Source organism: Cyprinus carpio, unplaced genomic scaffold (genome assembly GCF_018340385.1).
Source record: "Cyprinus carpio isolate SPL01 unplaced genomic scaffold, ASM1834038v1 S000006759, whole genome shotgun sequence".
NCBI lineage: Eukaryota > Metazoa > Chordata > Actinopteri > Cypriniformes > Cyprinidae > Cyprinus > Cyprinus carpio.
Window position 1 is genome coordinate 142,701 of NW_024879356.1, and position 22,326 is coordinate 165,026.

Consider the following 22,326-nt stretch of genomic DNA (forward strand, 5'->3'; position numbering starts at 1 on the left):
AATGCACCGACTTTAATTGAAAAAGGTATGAAGCTGCACTTTGCATTTTCAATAGCACTAGCACAATAATTTTTCTTTCTCCTCACAACAACAAACTGACTGTTGAGGAACAACATGTCCCTTTTTGTTCCATATGGCAAACACAATGTGTAAATCTCCAACAACAGAGGCCAAAGATGATAAAGGTCCCTGTTGCTCCAATACCAGACATTTGTTAGCAATTAGGCGGGTGCTCAGGACTGACTCACTGAAGCACACGCACCGTGTCCCACCTCCTCCTTTTCTCCTCCTTCTCTCTTCATCCATTCCATCCCTTTTCCACATGGAAACAATCTCTCCCTCTCTCCAGCATGTTTCCCAAAGCTGCACATGGTTACTGTCCAAGGTATTACTTTCCTCTGGTTCTATAGCAAAGAGGCTGCATGTTATAGAGGGGTCTTCCTGACACACCAGCTGGACCCACAAGGGTTTTCAACATTGGATAACTCCACAGATTTATTGCCTTACCTCTTGTAAGCAAACCAGTATGCTTCTTGATTGATGCTTGGGATTCTGATGAGTCACTGAAATACATTCCAAGTTTGAACAATCAAACAGGTGAAATATATTCAGTCTCAAGTCTCCGCAGTCATCTTTACGGAACTGACCTGGGGTTACTTTACAGAATCAACATGAAAGGTGAGCAGTGTTTCTTTTTATTGATTTTCTACTGACTAATGTGTTATGGTTTTTTAATTCATGTGAGAAAACCATTGCAAACATGAGCGTGCTGACAGCACATATTTAAGACCATAACTTGGAAGTCTAAAGTAAGCAGGGACCTGTTGATTTTGGATGCGAGTTTGTCGTTCTGTTACTTTGAAAACAAAACACATCATGTCTTCATCACTCTCAGCTTGATACCATTTGCTGTTGAATTTTTAGTTAAACACTTAGATAAACCACACTGTTGAGGCAGCACTTGGTTTTTTGTCAACACTGAATAATTTGCATTTTTCATAAAATCCAAGTGAGTTATTTTTGAATGGAAATGGAATATGTGGATCTGCATCCTTTGGTAGGATCTTTAATTTATAGGAAACATAGCCAAGATGAAGGTACATTTTTCACTCTTTTAATGCATAATCCAGAAACTCATGAAAGAGCATGGCTCCTAATGCATTCCTTATGCGTGAGGGGATGTGCGGGGAGTTCTATGTTCTTGGTGTGGGCAGCAGGTGTGGAGCCAGTGCTAACCAGTGTAGTTAATAGCGTTAATCGTCTGTTCATTTGTTTACGTCTTTTATTGATTTTTCTGAACATTTCTGCCGTATGCACATAAACTGACAGTCGCCACTGATAAGCTACTACTAAATATTGTAGAAGCTTAATTTTCTGTAAAGTTGTTTTGCAATGATTTGTATCGTAAAAATTGGTATACAAATAAACTTGAATTGAATTTAATTGAATTGAATAACCACACACATACATACGTTCCCTTCAGCTGTTTTCCAAGGATCTTCTTAATGTTGATTACATCTAATTTAAATGTATCATATATAATGAAACACACTTACTCTTCATATTTGTTTATATTTGAACATAAGGACCTGTTTAATAGACTGTTTTTGTTACAGTCTAATGCGGTTGCCTTAAAAAAAAAGTTTGGCTTCAGAAAACAAGCTGTAAAACATCCAAGAACGTGTACTTTCATGCAATTAAGTCAACCCATGTGTGACTGTAAACATGTCGATATCTAAAGATGGGAGTAGAGGAGTGAGATTCACCTCCAGTTTTCAACTCTTTTGTTTTCACGAACTATAATATACAGTATGAATGTTTTCAATTACTCTCCATTGAACTCTATGGTTGAACTCTTGGGAGAGAACTGCTCATACTTTTAAAAATGCGTGTAAAGCAGTTATAACAGCAAGCAGAAATGTAGAGACACTTGTCTTTATTAGTTGTGGTTGGGTTTCTGTGGTTTGGAAAGACCCTGCCCTCTGCCTCTGCTTCCCATCTCTAGTTTCAGGCGTTTCTGTCAGATGTTTTATACCCACTGCATTCATCTGGTCACATAATACCCGTATTACTGGATGTTTCCTGTTTTGGTGCTTTTCAGTAAAGGGTATCCATGTTAAAGGCACTGGGCAACCTCCTGAACCCACAGTTTAGAAATCATGCACACCACGGCAATTCGTTCTTTAGGACATCAAAGCCCTGGAAGTTTACCCGAGAACACCTCACTCAAGTAGCTTTCCACTGCACGATTTGATGGATTAGAAGAATCCTCAGAAATCTTTGGCCTGTGTAGAAGGTGCTGAAGAGATTAACCACAAACTTTTGACATTGTGAAGTTCTGAAAGGAGATATCATCTTAGACATTGTGCTCCAAGGAGTTCTCAACTATTGTATTGTATTAAACATTTGTCTTCCTTGCTGTATTTCCAGAAAATAGGATAAGCTGATGGATGCCTCATGTGGTTGACAACCAAATCTTGGTGGATTAAGTGCATCTTGGTACATCTTGGTGACCAAGACTTTGTTCTGGCCACTGACAATATATAATTTTCTCCGATCTGTATTTACATGCTACCATTGTGAGTCATATGGTTTTAGTTATTCTCACAGTGTTTTGAAGACCTAGAATGAAATTTTAGCCTTTAATGTCTGGGTAGGGCACAGATGTTATTTGCATAGCTGGTTGCTAACATACTGTACAACATCTGCCCAAGTGGACTGATTTACTTAATTATGTACATGTGAGATAACTGATGATATCCTTCTAATGCTACCTAAATTGTGTCCAGGGTTAAGAATTGCTGTTGATTTAGAGAAAAAACAGCACACAATGGCCAGTTTTTGACCTTTAAGTACCATTTACTGTATTTTATTTGTGTAACTTGTAAAACTTAAGACTCCCTGCTTGTTTTAACCTTACATCATGCAGCTCAATTTTGAAAGCACACAGATTGTGAGTGCCCACCCTTTATAAACATTGGCATATTCACCTTATGCTTTTAGACTTCTAACCAAATGTAGAAAATTTCCATTTCCTCCAGATCCTCGAATGACCCGGCAAGCTAATTAAATATCCTCCCTCTTTCATTAACTTTCATACCTTTTAAGTTTACGTCTTCTGTTGACCCAGCCATAGTGCTTTTTGAAGCAATGTTTTCGAAGGGAATGCAGACATCCAGACCAGACTGAAGGGTCCCCTCCTTTTCCTCTGTACTGTTGGCAACACTCACACTACCACAAGACCCAAGGTTGCGTCTGCTCCGAGCCACCTGTGTAGCCAGGACTGGTGGGGAAAATGTAAAGTCTCTCCACTTTCTCCCTCATCAAGCTTTTGCCCCTTCTAGCACTCTGGCTCTGGTAGACCTGACCTCAGCGGCTTGAGTAGTAGGTATAAACAGTCTCACATGAGCTTAACAGGTCTGGCACGCAAAGCACGGCTCAAAGACGTGCTTGGGGGTTTTGAAAAATACAGACCCAAGATTTAAAACAAACAGAAAACGAAGCAGGTGCAAACTCCCTGAGACTGTTGTGTTGAGGGATGTTATTGTAAAAGTGCTTGCTGAATAGTAGTGTCCGATAAAGACAAAACAGGTTGATGTTTAACAGCACTGGCAGTGATAACTGGCATACCTCCAGTAACAACTCTTTACCTTTAGTACAACCCAGTGCCCTGCAGCTGCAGGGTGTAGAGATGTTGAGTCACCATTCCTTGTCATAGCTTGCACCTAACTCTTGTCCTTTCTTCTCAGCCAGGAACACATACCACATTTTCATATTTCTGTGCAGAGTTCAAGCCCAATTTTCAAAGCGGACCCTGTCTTGTCTTCAGTGATAATATTACTCTCCAAAACATGGTAGATTGCAGGCTTCTGTAAAGATGCCCTCACATGTTCACGCTTTTTGTTGTGTATTCCTTCTTCCCATGGAACAGTATGCATTGTGGGACATGGATGGTCTTGGAGACCACATAAAATGACATTGACATACCTTTGTTCCTTGTTAATAAAGCTTCTTAGATGTACTCATGGTGTATATAGTCCCATTTCTTTCCTCACTTGAAGCACCTCATACATTTTGGTTGTACTCCAGCAGGTAGTAATCAGCTGTTTAGTTAACTGACTGTCATGGGTGGCTGCAATAAGAACCCCCCCCAGCTAACCCTCTGCTGACAATGCTTTTCCAGATGTTCTAACCATTCATGCTCTATTCTATTTATAGCTATGTCCTGCACCACACACCGTTTTATTTTTGTGGCTTATGGCCAGAACAGCTGTGGTTTTTCCCACCCATTAAAAACAAACTCAACATGGGCTTCTAAACTCAAAAGGGCCTTACTAAGGGTCCTTTTTTGGCATATGTTAAGAGCACCTCTGAATTACAAAAATATTCCCAGGGCTAGTTTATTCCGCCCAGGAAGAATAAATCCTCCAAAAGATCCAATCAAATTTAGTACACTTCCCTCACCAATTTTGTGTAATTGAGCTAATATAAGGTTCTTTCCAGCAATGACCTCATCTAGTACGAATCGGTCCAAGTTGACTGGTTTTCGTCTTAAGGCTGAGTGCTAGCAAGCAGGCCTTATGGAATTTCAACTCATATGATTTATGTTTCTGGTGATAAAGCGTGTGTGTTATTTCCCAGAATAAGTTTATGTTTCAATCTACTGACCTTAATTTGCAAACACATACATCAACCCTGGTGCTTTTTTTCCTCTTTTGCAGACAGCTATAGTGGCTACGAGAACCAGCTTTTTAATGGTATGTGGAGTCTGTTTCTTTGTTCAGTTTCATTTGAGCCCTCTTGATATAGACTTATAAGACCAAATATGTGTGTAATTCCTGCAGTGGATTTTGTTGTCCTCTTATAATCTCCTGCAATTAAAGTTTGAGACCTGACATGTTGATATTATGGATGGTACAATGGTTTATGTTCTGTGCAGGAGGTAGATGATGACTCTCAAGGGAAACTGTGTTTGATTAGCCAATGCAATGAACAATGATTTAATTAGAATTATGATTACTTTCAAGTACGATGTTATAAATTAAAAAGCCATGACTTACTTGTGTTTTGTGCGATTTCTCTTTGTAGAGGAGGACTTAACTGGAGAAGAAGAGGAAATTCCTCCCTTGAGAGGTTAGAAAAATTCATCTTTCTTAAAGATTATTTCTCTCCTTATTAAATGAGGCATGACAGAGAGAGAAAAAAAAGCAGTTCGTAAAAGAGAGTTTAGATAGTAAGCTGACTGTTTTGATAAATATCCTGTCTAAATGTAAAATTGTGCCTGAATTTTTTTTTTTTTGCAATGGTCTGATGTCTAAAAGATGTCTAAAGTGTACATGAGTCACAAAATTATCCACCATTTATTGAGTGATTATTGACTATTGATTACATCTGTTTTAAATGTTCAGTTCTTGACAGCATTCAGAAAAGCTTCATTTAGAGAATTTGCAGGCTCAGTTGAATTATTAGTCATGTAGAATTTGAATAGATTCTCTTTATGGTTTTGATTTTTTTTTCAAAGTGCAGTTGTGTATTTAGGTTTTAATAGTCTATTTAATATGTTGATTTTGGGGGTGAAGTTTTTAATTTTTTACATACCAGTAAGGATATAATGGTTAGTTTCATAATAAAGGTTCACATCTTTATGAAAATGTCTTTTTGTGTCCACAGGAAGAGCAAGAGGAGGATGTATGAAATGTCAGCAGACAACATTTACACATTCTCTTCAGCTTAGCTGTTAAAATGCTCTATGGTTTTTTAGCTTTGCTCATCATTGCAGTTGCCGTGTTGGCATCCCTTGGTAAGTTGTCAAGGTACAACCATGTTTGCAACAGGTTTTGTTGTTGTTGTTTGTTTGTTTGTTTTCCTCAATCCTTAAATGACGCCAAAGTGAACAAAGACAGTTAAATTGTAGTAAAATACTTTTACATGAATCAGCAATCAGCATTTTCACTTGAGAAGACACACTGCTGGGGGGAGTCAGTTATGAGCCAGTGAATGGAATGTAGGACACCCCAATTCTCATCCTCCATAACACATGGTTACAACATGCAGTGTGGGTTTTTGATTTACCCTAATGCTCAAAGTCAACAATTTCCAGATTTAATAGTTAGACGTTAACCAAAACCTTGCCCGCACAATAAATCTCACATCAATGTGTGAAGTTAGATGCCAAATCTGAATCCTTTGCCCCACTAACAAGCATGAAAGCACAATGAACGCCAATAGTGAAAGAGAACTACAAATATATTTCACCGTGCATAACGTGTACAACAACAAATACCTAAGTTTCTAAATGCAATGGGGCTTCAACAAGAACTTCATGACTTCATTGTTGTGCTTGCCAGTTCTAATACTACGGGGACGTCAACCCACAACTAGCTAAACTGTGGCAAATCAAATCAATAAGAATGTTTGTTGGTTTGATGAAAAAATATATGATGATATAAAAAACAAAAAACAAAGCCCAGATGATTCACGAAATGATGCCACATACACATCTGTTTCATATTGCTGTAACGCCTCAACAATGTATAACAGTAGGTGTGGAATATGCATACTACTACTATGTTAAGGAATTTGATGTAGGAAGTTTGCACAAGGCAAGTAGATCAAGTAAAAGTATCCTGTTTAGTGATAAAAACATAAGCAATTTCCTTTACATCACCTTTTTAAAATACAGCATGTTACATGCCTTCATACAGCTGGAATATAAATTACAACCGCAAATGAGGTTACATTATACTTTACCAGTTCCCATAGTGCAAGATTAAGTCGTGGTGGTGTTGAAAGAAAGGTTCTTAAAAAGAATTCCAAACATGTTTATTCTCAGAGGAAAGTAAAGATCACTTAAGCTGGGTTTGCTGTTCCAAAACATTTATGCAATTTCATTTCACAGTTTTGATTAGAATTAGAAATTTGTATCAAATGTGAATTTATTTATTTTTGCTTGCTTATTTCGGATCACCTACAGGTGTCTAAAATAATGGTTTTAATATTAGTATTAAATTTGTCTGCAGTTTTTATCAGTTTTCAGGAGAGTTGACACCTTATCTGAAGAGGAGGACATTTTACCGCAAAACAGATTTCAAAGGTCCCCAAGAAAGCATAAAAGGTAGAAGAATCTTAGTTTTTGAATTGACTATTATTTTTATATATGATTCTGATTTTATATTTTTTTAGTAATATATTTCTTTATGGGCTTTAATTGATTTTATTACAGTTAATTGTAGTACTTACACTTATTCCATTTAGCTGACAAGAGGCAACAATTAACTTTTAAAGTTTTTATCTAATATTTTTCTAAGCTTTGTTTTCAGTTAACAAAAACCACTTTTAATAGTGTTTTAGTTAACGATAAACACAAAGATCTACAACAAGAAAATGAAAATGTAAAAAGAAAAACATGTTCTCACACAGTTTAAAATAGTCCTGGCTATGGTTTTATCTTAATTTGTTTGTCTAATCTCTCCCATTCACTTCCTGTGGTCAGTGAACCCCCTCAGAGAGTAAAACCTTGAGGAATCATTTTATTACCAAAATAATGCCCTTCAAAACAGCTGTGCACACAGAGTGCGCAGTCTGTTTAAAACAAAACTGCATTTTTCATGCAATTTTACAGTGTATTTTGTGTCAGCGGTACAAGACATTCACGGTTTCATGGTTGTATTGCAGATATCAGCGCTGGTAAACACCTATTCCAACTGCTTAGATGCTGCTCAATACCAAGAGGAGATTGCCAGAGACTGAAGAAAGAGTATGAGGAAATCCAGAAGATAGTACTCCGTCAAGATCAGCAGTTGGAAACAGGCCACTCAATCTCAGCAAAGTCTTACTCAATCCAGCAACAGAATGACTAGAGACTCCCAGTCATTTTGGAATAATCATCAAGCGGATAAACCAGTCTCTGGGCCAGTACCTGGATCAGGTAACTGGCTGGCACGGTTGTCATCAATGAAAACGTGATCAGGGCATGAAACCCCTTGTTGAGGATCAGTATGATTTGAAGGCCACAATGCAACAGGCAAACAAGTCAACACTACTGTCGCCCTTAGTGCTTTGTGGATAGGTGCTCTTCAGAGGGGAAGGCAGAAGAGGAAGACCTTGGTGCGGTCAAAAAAATAACAGCAGACTGGGCAGAACTACAGCAGAGTTTTAAGTGCCCTGAAGTCCAATGCCAGTGTAACCATGCAGACCCGTGAGGGCTGTTCAGAATGGTGTCTCTGCCACTCACCAGCGTATCAGCATGAGTTCAGAGATGGTGCATTGACCGCACTCTGCAAGTCATGAACCTTCAGATGCAGCTAGATAATGTCTCGTCTTACATTGATGAACATGAGGAGAACATGCATGACCACCAGTACCATGCCAAGTACTACGAGAACCGGACCTGGGACCGATTTGTGACTTTTGGATACAGAGAATGAAGTCCATGTGAAATGGAGATCGACACGCTCTCTATCTGGCTCCAGCTTCAAAGCCACTGTTAGCCCATGTCCCGAGCATGTACCATACATCAACCAAGAGAGTGCCTCTTGCCAATCCAGGGCTGAACAGGTCACACAGAAGATTTGCAGAACCGTGAACAACACAGTCTTGCTTCTCCTTCACCTTGCTGACCCTCTGAGAATGCAGTACATAGAATGTTGAATGTTACGTCTTGATTCTGATGTGAGGAAACCTATCAATGGTGGTTGATGGATAGAAGCTGGTATAACAACAGTCCATGAAAAGCTGATCCAGAACGTTCACTATTCTGAAAGGTAGTTGTCTACCTTTAGTATAAGATCCTCAAATTCGCCGTATGTAAGGTCACTGATCTGCAGAGTAATTACTCCATCTTCTGACATCAATTCTGAAGACCTTGATTAAACTTAGGGTTGTGGGCCTAACCTCTGTTGGGACAGGGGGCCTCTAGGGCCGAATTGTAAGACCTGTTGTATGTCTATAGAAAATAGGTTCACTTACATGTTCACTTACACACTTAAGTTTCTAAGTGTCTTTATTTTCTGGATTCCCTTTATAGGTGTAGCCTGGTCCCCAGGTCAAAAAGGAAAACAGGGGGAGGAAACCGGAGCCTAAAGGACCCTGTAGGTGTAAACGAGGACCCGAAGGTGACAGGGACTTGCAGGGAATCTTGGACCCTCAAGGACTTAAGGGCGCTATGGGAATTAAGGGGGATCAAGGTTAAAGTGGATCTTCACGGAATGAGAGGGGGTGGCCAGGACTTAAAGGAGAAAAAAAGGGTCGCTTAGGGCCAACCAGGGCCTCGTGGTGAAAAGGGACAGAAGGATAGTGATAGTGGGGGCTCCTGGGAAGGATGGAATTCCTGTCGCCAAAGGACCGACAGGTATCCGAGGGCAAGCTGGACTCCCAGGGGTACATGGACCCTCCTGGACCACTAGGAGTACAGGCCCTGTGGACCACCGGGGCCACGTGGAATACCTGGACCACCAGGGAAGGGCCTGCTCAGAGTATCATGAGGCAGATAGACTAATAAAACTTCCAAATATCCCAAAATAGTGATGCACTGATTGCCTTTCTGAAAAGACTGATGATGATGTGGTGGTAAAGGTTCCACTTGGAGATCTCTCTCAAAGCTAGATGATAGTGGGATGGACTCTTCGGGAGATCTTAGAGGCCCACATGTACATTCCCCAAATATAGAGTTTGCTCGTGAGGCAACAGTATACTTTGTATAGGCATTCAACACTCTTGGATAGACCTACAGCCTAATTCTATAAAGGGTATTGAGCCATTCACACCCTTTCTTGTTTTAACAATGGTTACAGAGCCAGGCTGCTATGAATTAAACCATTATTTGTACTAGGTACCATTCATTAGACTCCCAATCATTAGCCAGCATTACTCATATGAACACTAAGCATAGGACGAATGAGACCATGCTTTATTGCTTTTTTATAAGTGTGATTTAGTAGTGCCAGTATTTGCATTCATAATCACAGGAACATTCAGAGCAGGTACTCTGAAACTGATTTTTATTATAAGTTCAATGGTAAACCAAATATTTCCACTCGTCAGAGGTACCATAGTTTCTACCAGTCACGGTATGAAACACTGTGTGCGAAAAGTTACAGAGTAATTTACATGTTTGCTGGCACTGCATGACCACTTCAAAATCAAGGCACTGAGGCATAATTTACAGAACTGGTACAAAACTGTCGCAGACAAATTTATTTAAATGATTGGCAATAGTGCAAACTTACGTTTTAACGTTCAAATTGGTTTGATTTCCCAATTTGTAATATAGAAATTTTACCAGTGTAATTTATATGTGGTTATTGTGTTTTTGAGGATTTCATGATGTGTTAGCATGACATTTTATTCCCTCTCTGCAACAGCAAGAAAGGGTTTAGATGCATGTAAAAAGGGGGACATTTTTTGTTTAGGCACTTTTTGAGTTCATTAAGCAAATACAGTTTTGATGATTACTATTTCATAATAAAAGATATGAACAAATTTTGAAATAATATTACCTGATTAGCTATCTACTCAGCAAAGAACATAATTTTTTTTATAACATTGCGCAATGTTTGCATTTTCGTTGATGCTAAGTCATGTTGCTGTAACATTTTAAAAAGCAAACCAAAAACAAAATGTGCAATTTGCAGATTTGAATATCAAATTACTGAAATATTGAAAAGTGCAAGTACTAAAACTACGGATGCGTTATTATTATTGACCACGATGCTGTTTTATTTGGAAATGTAGACATGACTTATCTCACAGTAGGTTTCTCGGTCAAGTTAATGAAAAACATCAGTATATGTTTCTTATAACACAGAAATATATTCCAAAACGTGCATCACACTTGTTTTATTTCATTATTACAACATGTTAACTGGGTAAAGAGATCTTTTTATTTATCTAGTGTAATATCTGTGATAATCTGACTACTAGCAAGCATAAACAGTTTCCACACTGTGACAATAAATCATCATTATGACTACAGTGAAAAGGTCAGCTCCATTAGAATGGATCATTATAGTGGATTCATTGCGGCAGAGCACTATCAAAAATCAGTTGCAAAGCTGAAATCAAGAGGTCTACATGATCAAGAGTCAATTCTAGGAGTGTCTACCTAACTAATGCTAGCAGTGTCTAGTGTTGATTAGGCATATAACACGTGGAATGACATTTACAGTAGATTCATCTCTTGACATACAAGTACAGTAAAAAGAAACTGAGATTTGTTTTGTCATAGACTAGTGGTAAATTTGCCCGTATGTGCACTTCTTGACTGAAAGCTAGGCCGCGATCAGGAAAACAAACCATAGCAACATTTAGATGAGTAGAACATTTAAATGGGGGTACGAGATCCCTGTGAGGGTAAGGTCCTCAAACCCATTTGTGTTTTCTGTGTAAGAAATCTGTTGCGAGCGGGGCGGCAATTCTTGGTTCAATCACGCCATTATGGTCTTTTCTCAGGGGTTATGTACTGTGAATCAAAGTGATCTTCAGCCAGTCATCTACAGCGTGCGGTTTATGAGTATAACCAACAATTTGGATCCGTGGTGGAGACCAAAACATTGTTGGCAAAGGAAATTAAATTCCGCGTGGGAATGACCAACCTAGGTGGTGTGTGGGAACCAGCTGAATCGAATAAACCCCACAGCAGGCAAAACATAAATTTCTAGCTTTCCTAATGAGGGTTCCAGTGGAAAACATTGCCATGGTTGTCAGTTGCGCAATTCGCAAAGTGCTTCTGTCTTAGTGCTATGCAGTTTGGTTTATGAAGGAACCCTAGCAGAAGTTTGTGTGTCTTTGCGTTGAGAGCCAAAAGGACAATCTCTGTGATGGTTTAGATCCTAAAAGGTCCTTTTGCTATTCAAATTACCAGGTCAGAAGTTCACTGGACTTGAACTTGGTATGAATACAGTGCAAATAATTTTGGTTGCACATACGGTTGTATTCCCGCTCTCAAATATTTGCAGAGTTAAAATAGAAGTTAATGAAACACCAAGTGTAGCATGACCACCCAATACACATAGGAAATAGTTGCCCATTCATGAGCGCTTACACCTGGGTTGCTCGCTAATAATAACCTTAGGCCCAGAGTGTCTGCAGCTGGCCTCCAAGTTTTAGGGCCCCATCTTCGTCTATAGTGGTGCATGACACTTCAAGGAAGTTTCCTGTTTGCCGGAAAGAAAACATGATGACCTCAAGAAACAGGTCAGAGATTCTCGTTAAACCAAAACGTTACGGAGTTCTTCAATGATTACACGGGATCATATGGCTAACTTTTCCAAAGACATGTAGTTACACTATCCTCAAAGCTGCAAACGTATCAAAGCCACGAAAAAGTAATAATGTTCAAAGTTGATCTTAATCATACAAAACACACTCAAACACTACTGTTTCCCCACAACTTCTCTGTTGTCAGAAACAGACCTCAAAGACATTTTCTCAGACCAAAGCTAATTTGAACCCCCCAATTTAGTACATTAATAACTTGCATTAATAGTTGTTTGCAGATGTCCCGGGTGTCAAAACCCGGCCTCTGTGTGAGGGCTGGTCCACAGGCAAAGAAAACTGTTTTCGACACTACATGACAGAATTCACTGGGAAGTCATGGGCCGTGAGAAACACTCTGTTCGCTCACCTCTTCTGTCAAACAGCGCGCTGCTCCCTTACGATGTATGGAAAACAATTGTACAGGAGATACAATTTCTTATGCTTTAAGTTTGGAATTTTAAAAAAATGAAAGTTAGAGGGGGGTCATGTTTTCACTCTCTGAATACTTTTTGACTTGCCAGAGTAAAATTGAGCCAGATGTTAAGCCAACGGGCTGAGGCCAATTTATTTTTCTTCCATGAGGAATTCATTTCACACAAGCATTTTCTCACTTAGATATTTAATAAAATGTCTGCCACAGCAAAGGTAATGTTGAAGGGAGAAGTACAGCAAGCTACTAAAGATTTTGTGCTAAAAGCTTTAAAACACCATGTTTGTGGGGTTAAATTACTGACCCTATGAAAACCCCCTGAATATTATGACTTGTGACATTATTATTGCATGGAATTTGATTTGGAGACGGAATTTGTCTTTGATAATTTCTAATGGTATGTCGTTAGGATATGGTTAGGTTACGATTTAAACAAGCAACTGCATTACATGACAAAAAAATCTAAAGGCTCTACAAACAGATTATGTCAAAAAGTCTAGACAGCCGCCGGACTGTGTTGAAGTCACAGCTAATTTTAAACCATTACTTCAGGGTGCAATTTAAACGCTGTTGTTGTGATGGCAAATCTGAATGGTTCATATGGAATACATGTAAAAAATAAGCAAGCCTCTGAATGTTTGCTTTATAAATGATAATGTTTTAATCTACCATTCAAAAGTTTAAAGTTTGAATATTTTTTTAAAGAAATTAAAGGGATAGTTCACCCAAAAATAAAATGAACACAAATTAAGACATTTTTGATGAAATCTGAGAGCTTTCTCTCCCTGCATAGAACGATGATGTTTAAAGCCTAGAAACAATCTTTTTATCTTTTAACTAAATTTAATCAAATAAATGCAGCCTTAATGAGCACAAAATTTTCAAACACATCAATAAAATCTTGCCATTGTATCAGTGAGGCAGAGTATGTGTTTTGCTATAAATAAAATATATTGCTATGGGAAAATGTAGCTAATGTAGTATTCTAGAGTTACTGTCTGGAAAAAAGATAAACATCATCCAAAATCTCAAAATCTCTCTCTCTCTTTTTTTCGGTCAAACTTAGACACATATTTTACCTTTATTAATCAAAAACAGCAGAGCTCGGACGTGACATCAGCACAGATCTGTGGATATTTTATCAGATATATGTCCTTGAAAATGATGGATGTTTTTGCTTGACATTTTCATTTTGCAAGTAAGTGGTTTATAATCCTTCCAAAGATTTCCCCAGCATGACATTGGTCTTTTAGGAACTGGACCGCATGTATAAGGCCATGAGTTGAGAGGACGGCAAGTTAGGAAGAACATTGTGGACTGTTTGACATGATTTTATTGTTAAAGTATTTTTATTTTTATTTTTTTGTGATGGAGAACAGGGTGAACATTATCTAGAGAAATTTCCTTGCACACTTTTTTTTTTTGTGATCTTGCACACCTTTTTAAAACTAATGTTCCAGGAAGCATTCTCAATGTACTACATTATTACTGTTTCATTTTCACTTCGCAAATGTTCTCTTTAATTGTGTCAAAAAGGACGCCTTTAAGGTCATGAAAATATGTTCTGACAACATGGCCAGACGTCCTGTACAACATAAATTTGGTTTTCAGTCAGTGCTCAGGGAACTGTAAATTACTCATAAACCTTAACAGACTATAAACCCAGACGACAAGCTAACAGTTAATAGTCTCAGTGAAAGGTCCTTTTGGAAAAGTGACAACCTGAACAAAACCAGAACCTCTGGACAGACCCGTTCAGCATCTTCATGGTGGGAGTAAAATCTTGGTCTTAAAATTAACACAGCGGATAAAATTTGAGAGGGAGCAAGTTTTTTGTTGCATTGTCATAGAGGTCCAGATAGTGTGGAATGAGAGTGAAAGAGATAATGACAAAATACAGGTGAAAAATGACTTGATTGCATATTATCCTGTCAGTCCACAAATTAGCTCCAGTAATTAGACAGCAAACAACTCGCTCACTCAAACATCAACGCAAGAGTAACATGCCGGATAAAATTTGAGAGGGAGGGAGTTTTTTGTTGCGTTCTTATAGAGGCCCAAATGTGTGGTGTGTGAGAGAGATATATTATAATATATGATATATGATAAGCATATTATCTTATCAGTCAGTCTGCAAATTGGCTTCAGCTTCATTAATTAGATTGTAAACAACCCATGCGATCATGTCTGATTCAAACAAATGCACTAATTTGCATAAACCTGATGAGCTTTGGCATGATTTTGTTTTAATTTAAATAGTATGTTAATGTAAATGATCTTATAAGCATATTAGTATTAGTTGCATGGTGACAGTGCCAGCATGTTCTTTAAACTTTTAATTAATGCCTTTATCTTTTATTGACATCAATCAACCAAAAAAATGAATGAATAAATTTGTTGTCTCATTTTTGAAGTCTACCACATGCCACTGAATAGCTTGATACATGCGATATGTTTTGTTTGTTTGTTTCTCTTAAATTAAATGATTCAAATAATTGAATTGAAATTGCTGCAGAAATTGTTTGAAATTAAACCAAATAAAACAAGAACATTATTTGGATTTCGTTATACAGACATACTCAGAGACTCCTTATTAAAACCATATGGAGGAGGAAATGCTTCTCTCCAAACAAACTGCATCAGTTTGGAGCCTTTGGCAAAGGGAACGGTGTGATGCTTTATATAAAAAAGAGAAACTACTCTGGTATGTCAGTAACAGTAAACAAGGGTGGGTTGGGTTTTTATCAAACATAAAAAATCATCTGGAAATGGCAGTTAAAACCAGAGTTCAACTGAAGTGCAGACAAAGGGCTTAACATCAAACTCATATAATATGGAATCATTCCAAATCTCTAATCGTAATATATCTATTTAAAGTATAATATGCATCTATATATGGTCACAGTTACTTGACTTGAGCTTTGCTGTAAAAAAGTTTTGCCCCTTACAGGTGGTCTTAAAGGGGTCTGTAATTTTCTGACCTGGTTTGGGGTCACATGCCGCTCTGTTTTGCAATCTGCAAAGTGCTTTTGAAGTGTGTGTGCAGCAACAGCTTCTCAAACTCATTTGCTTGCTATGCTTGCAATTAAACTGTGCTTAGCAAATTGTGAACACCAATACAAGTCAAAGGGTACATTTGATTGAGATATTGGGAAGAGTTTCATTCCTTTTAGATGAAAAGCCTTCCAAAGAAATCGTTGATTTATTGGATAAAGACAGGCAGAATATTTTACATTTTTGAATAAAGTCCCTGCAAGCCCATTGCCTCTGCTAAGACATTTTACACTTATCCATGTGTTATTTTCGTCAATCAGCAGCCTTGGAACGTCAGAGTTGTTTCATTTGAAATCATTTGTGAAGGGCATGCATGAAGAAAGCCAAGGGATGTTCGTCTTCCAGCCATTCAGTCCAAGAGATTATTTGTCTAAAAGCAAGAAAGTATTTTCCAATGTAATACACGTTCTTTTTCATTACAGGTTATACAAACAGCATAATTTTATTTAAAAGTTAAGCTAATGCACATGAATGCATGCACATAAATATCTTATTATTTGGTTTGTCCTCCTTATGCTTTAACGACAGCATGCATGATCTCCACAGGTTTGTGTAAAACTAGCATCCAGTTAAAAACAACAACAACAAAACTTGACTTTAAAAAATCGTAGGGATGATTTGTTTTTAATTATAATTAAAGGTATTCTTTGCTTAAGAGGTTTTGTGCAGTCAGGCTCTGTTGATCATGTTATTCAAAATGGTTTTAAAGGCAGAAACGTTGTTTTTGCTATATACAGACTGCTTTATACTTTAATAATCTACTGAATGCCATTTCCATCACAATAAAGAAATAAAAAGGTAATTCTGAATTTTCGTCTCATAATTCTGACTTTTTTTCTCACAATTCTGACATAGGCCTGACAGAATTTCAATTTCACATTGCAATTCTGACTTTTTTCTGTGAATTGTGAATTTATATCTAACTATTCAATTTTTTTAGTTTCTGCCACATAAAAAGGTAATTTCAACTTTTTATCTTATATTTTTTACTTTTTGTTGCAATTGTAAATTTATATTTCACAATTCTGACTTTTTTTCACAGAATTGCAAGTAATATTGTGAGTTTATATCTCGCAATTCTGACCTTTTTCTCAGAAAATTATTTTTTTCTCGCCCAAATATAAAAATTCTGTAATGATTGACTCACCATCATGTTGTTCCAAACCTGTATGAGTGTCATTCATAAGATAAAAAGAAGATTTTTTTTTTTTTTTTTTTTTTTTTTTTATGTTGGCAGGCCTAACTCAACAGTTTTTGGTTCCCACTGACAATTGTACGGACAAAAAAATATAATAGAAGTCAATGGGAACAGAAAGTAAATGGTAGTCAGCATTCTACAAATATCTTCTTTTGTGTTCTACATTAAAGAGATAGTACACCCAAAAATGAAAATTACCCCATGATTTACTCAGGTGTATATGTGTAAAAAAAATAAAAATAAAAAAAGGCTGGAATGCCACTCTCTTGTGAATGCACGTACGTCAGTTAGTGAAAGCCAGAGATTATGGTTTATAAAATTTTAAATACACAAAGGCATCGAATTTCTTCAGAAGGACTTTATTTATCCCTGGAGCCATGTGGAACACTTTTTATAATGAATTCTTGCACTTTATTTTGCTTCAAAATCTCAACCATTATTCACTGCCATAATAAAGCTTGGAAGAGCCTGGACATTTTTTGATAAAAGAAGAAAGTCATATACTGTACACCTAGGATGGCTTGAGGGTGAGTGAATCATGGGGTTATTTTCATTTTTGGGTGAACTATCCCAATTTAAGTAAGTCATACAGGTTTAGAACGATGTAAGGATGAGTAAATGATGACAGAATTGAAATTTTAGAGTGACCTATCCCTTTAATGCTTTTCATAGTGTCCCAAAGAATATTAATATATTGATATTAATATAAGTTTTCCATTATGCTAACAGCTCGACACTATATTTTGTATTTTTCCCTAAAAGTGTCTTGACATGAGTCCAATCTCCCTGCAGCTTAGTAGTAGCTTTCTGCTATCAGACTTATCAGCATTTTTGGACTGTTTTGCTCTGCTGTTTGGTTTCTCAGTAATCTTATACAATGAGTACTGTTCTTCTACCAATCCGATTTTGCTCTGAAATGGCACTGCATAACATGACAACATCCTCTGTAGGGCAATATACCCCAGCTGTTTCCCTTTTACATGCTTCGTTAACATGCCATATGAGTGTCGAACATAAAATTAAAGCAATGTCAGCTCTGCCCTCCTTTGGCTGTGGCACCTTGCATATGTTTAAACACTTTTCTGGCCCCTCCTTTACCTCTCCATGTGGTTTTTAAAAGATTTTGGGTGCGTCCAAAATGTTCACCTCATACAATGGTTGTAATATGATTTTCCACTGCCCCGCAGCTGTAGTAACAACCCCTGACCTCCTTCCCAAACGCTGGGGCGCCATCTGGACCCTGTTAGCTCTACTTGCCAGTCAAGTCCTGTTCCTCCCAAAGGGCTCCTCATAGGCAACCACAGATGAACAACTCAGCATAAATGCCAAGACCCTCCTCTTCGTCCCACGCCATGCTGCCATTTTTCTCTAATTGTGCTTGGAGGACATCTCGAGGAGGCTGCGACTGCTTATATGCTCATTTATATAAACGCCTCCACTGTCTCCATGCAGTCTCATGTGTGGCATTGTTTGCATTTATGGTGATTAGATGAAACGACAACTCTGGGCATGCCAAGTGTGATGCAGGGCTCTTTTCTGCATGATGTTTACATTACATCACATGTAGGTTTGTTTGTCTGTGTAATTGCCTCCAGGTCGGACTGGAATGGAGTGTAGGGTAGTAATTGTGAATAATTTTCTGGTTATTGTACTTAGTAATCAAATACAAATAATAAAAGTTAATAATTATAAAAATAAATCACTATTAACACACACACAAAAAATGGGCATTAACTACTGATTTGATTATTATATATATATATATATATATATATATATATATATATATATATATATATATATATATATATATATATATACCTATCACATTGTACAAGAAAAACAAACATATATGTAATCGTCAGTCATCATAGAAAAAAACATTTACCTGCTGAATGTAGCAGTCAATCAGAACTGATTGTTATACATATTCATGCAATAATATCATCAGCAATATGTGTATTTATTTGTGTGTTTATACTGTATATATTTAGTTAGTTAGCATATTTACATATCGATTATATGCAGCTAACAATCACACATAGCTTATGCATATTGTGAATGCCAAAAAAGATGATTATGCATTCAAAAAGTACATTATTGTAACATCGTTATATTGGCCACGTTTACATATGTGTCAGTACACCCTCAGATCAACTGAGATATTAGTATTTTTTCTTCAATTTTGTGTGCAAAATGTTAGCAGCGCAATTGTAATCGCTGAAGGTAAAGGAAGTAATAGTAATTGAAGAAATCATATGCTAATATAACTTCTTGTCATACGCTGACGTGCATTCTAGTTGTTTTAACAATCTGTCAAATTTGTTTCAGAGCATTCTGCCGAAAAAAAACCCTTCATTTCTTAAAGGCATTACTGTTAAAGAGAATGGAAAATGCCATGCAGGGCAGGCCATTATTTCCCAAACACACGACACGACCCAACTGGACTATTGTTTTCAAAATTATGAGCGAACAAGTTAATGGGCTTTCTAATGGACACCCTGAAATGAGAACTACCTTTATAAGCAATGTGGTCTAAACAGGCAAAAACAATAAACTACAGACTGTATTATACAATACCAAACAGGCAATTGTAGCCGTTTCTATCTCTGCCTTATTTTACAAGCACGTTCATGCAGTGGAGACACTGCAACAGTTATAGAGTTGAAATGGCAACTCACTGAGCCACAATAAAGCAGCTTTATTTCCTCAATAGATTTAAAAATAACACACGCTCATTTGGACATAAAGGAAATGACTTCCAGTCCACAAAGATTACACTGACTGAACCGCCCTCAACCACAGACCTCATGTCCCTCTGACAGACCCTCAATTCCCTCCACGACAGCCTCATTCTGGGAATGACAGCAGGCCGCAGCCCCCCCCGCCACAGTGCCCACAGACCCAGGCTTACCAAGTGTTTTTTGCCTGTGAGTGTCATCGGATGTCATCGAGAAAGCAGGATGGGACGTCCTGTGTATAAAGCTGCTTTGCATTTGCATTGGTGCCAAGTGATTTCATTGACTCGAGCGGCAGATCTAAACCTCATGCACCTCTCTCTGTGGGAACAGTCTGAGATGGAGGAAGACTTGATCTCCATATGAGATGTGGTTTTATTTTGGCATACAGCGACGGCTGATATCCTTTGCAGAGAAGTTTGTTGAGCTTCATGTTTCCTCCTGGGCTTATATTCAAAGATCCAGAATTCATCCATGGCTGAGCTCCACAAATGCATTTCAGAGCCGTTACGACAGTGGCCAAAGAGTTGTTTCGGAACTGTTGGTGAGGGCCGATCCATCACAATGACCTTGATTTACTGGGCTCCCTCACGGGTGCCAAGTCCACACATATGTTCTCCAGTTTCCATGACACATGCGAGAATAAGACCTGCTCCGATTGCATTCCCTGCATTGACTGACAAAATTGTCTCCTGAACAAGAATGAAATTTTGCGTTGCCCCTACTTAAGACTGTTGAACTTCTGTCCCCAACACTGCTACTGTGCCCGAAAACGGCTGTGGTATCTAACACTCTGAGACGTTGTTTTGATATTAACATTGAATTGCAAATAATACTTGTTTCTGTCTTATAGCTCTGGACTTTCGTCTGGCTTTTCTCTGCCTGAAAAAATCAGCACCTAAAATCCCAGCTTAGGTTGATGTGCTATGTATTGCCGAACAAAGCTCATGGTTTCTAGCAGTGTTTAATTTAATGTGTACTAATTTAATATCAAATAAATCTAATCAGAAATTATAAAAGTGACAGAAGCACATGACATGAAGTGTGCTTAGCCGATAAGTCAAGCACAAAGTAAGTCTCCTAACTTTTTTGTCCTCTCCATGGGGACGTGATATGCTTTTTATGTCGTTCTGAAGAATGAAGCTACCATTGGTTTCGAACCTCATGAATGAGGGCATCCTGCTCTGCTTGAAAGATAAAGTTAATAATTTCTGTAATAAATCATCACTTATGTTGTTGTGAAATGATTGTAGGTTTTATGGTTTTGCTAAAGATATTCTAGAAACAAGAGCTAAACCAGCTAATGCATTTATGGATTAACAAATGTGGCTTGTTCACAAAGTAATCTCAGATTTGTTTTTGTTGAACTGTAGATGCATATTTAATCTTTTCCCCTGTAGAATTCATAATAGCTTAAATTGTCCTCAGTCATAATAGAAAATCCAAACATCGGATTATGTCGTGGCGGCACTTATATTTAGGCAAAGAGCAAAGAAAATATTATTAGATCAGTATATAAAAATAACAGAACGTCGGGCAATTATTTTGTTTGTGTTGTTGGTTTTTAAATGTGTTTTGATATTATGAGTCATTTCGTGTCAAATCAACAAATATTCCAGAAACTTCCCCTGCCACATTTCTTTTAAGAAAGTTAGATATATTTGTTGCAGTATATAGCCAGTGGGTGACTATTCAAAAGTTTTTGCATGCCTGGTCTAACTCAAAGAATATTCATGCCCATTTACATTTTGCGTCATATGGGGTCATATGACGCGATTTTCAAATTTTCCTTTCTCTTTGGGTGTTACAAGCTCTTGTGTGGAATAAAGAAGAGATCTTGTAATAGTTGCAAAGAGTTAAATGTTCTCAAATCCAACAGAGAATATTCTTTATAAAAGTTGAGACTTGTCCACGGCCCCCTGAAACAGCCTCGGTTCTAACACCCGCCCCACATCCTACTATGGTCGAGTATGTGGGAAGATTTGCCATAACACCTGCCCAGAGTTTCACAACCCCCCCCAAGAATAAAGACGGCCATTCCTTTTTATTCTCGCCTGTATTATGGTTGTTGGCACACCTCCGCCACACGTCACATTTAACCATCACACGTTTAAGGCATTCGGCCAATCACAATGTGAGGGATAGACACTGGCCAATCCAGCCACCACTCGCTGGGTTTTCCAAGAAAGCAAGGGCAGCACTTGTAAAAAATCGACCACACTTTTCAGAATGGCATGGCCCCATAAAGCGAGATAACAATAAGGTAACATTATGATGAACTAATAATTTTTTTTTAACCTTAAACCGCAATAAACAAATTTCATTACACCAAATACACAACAATAATGTCTTTTTGTAGGCAACATCATTTGAGTTACCCCTTTACCAAACTGCCATCTTCGTTTTTAAGGCACTCTAGTCTCTTTTAAGTGTGAATTTCAATATGGCTTTCAGGACGGCTAAATTCTTATTTCTCGTTTCAATTTTGACAAATTTTCCGTGCGTCAAACAAACCAGACTATTAATTTAAAATTTTAACTAACTCTCGTTTTCTGTTGGTATGATACTCTTTAAAATGTCATTTATTTCCTGTGAACCCAACAAACCAGCCATTACTCCAGTCTCCAGTGTCCCATGGTCTTTCAGACAAT

General features: G+C 37.7%; 1 pseudogene; it reads left to right on the plus strand.

Annotated features, from left to right (window-relative positions):
* The first annotated feature begins 259 nt into the window (after positions 1–259).
* LOC122133894 lies at positions 260–9,482 on the plus strand (annotated as a pseudogene).
* Positions 9,483–22,326: the final 12,844 nt, after the last annotated feature.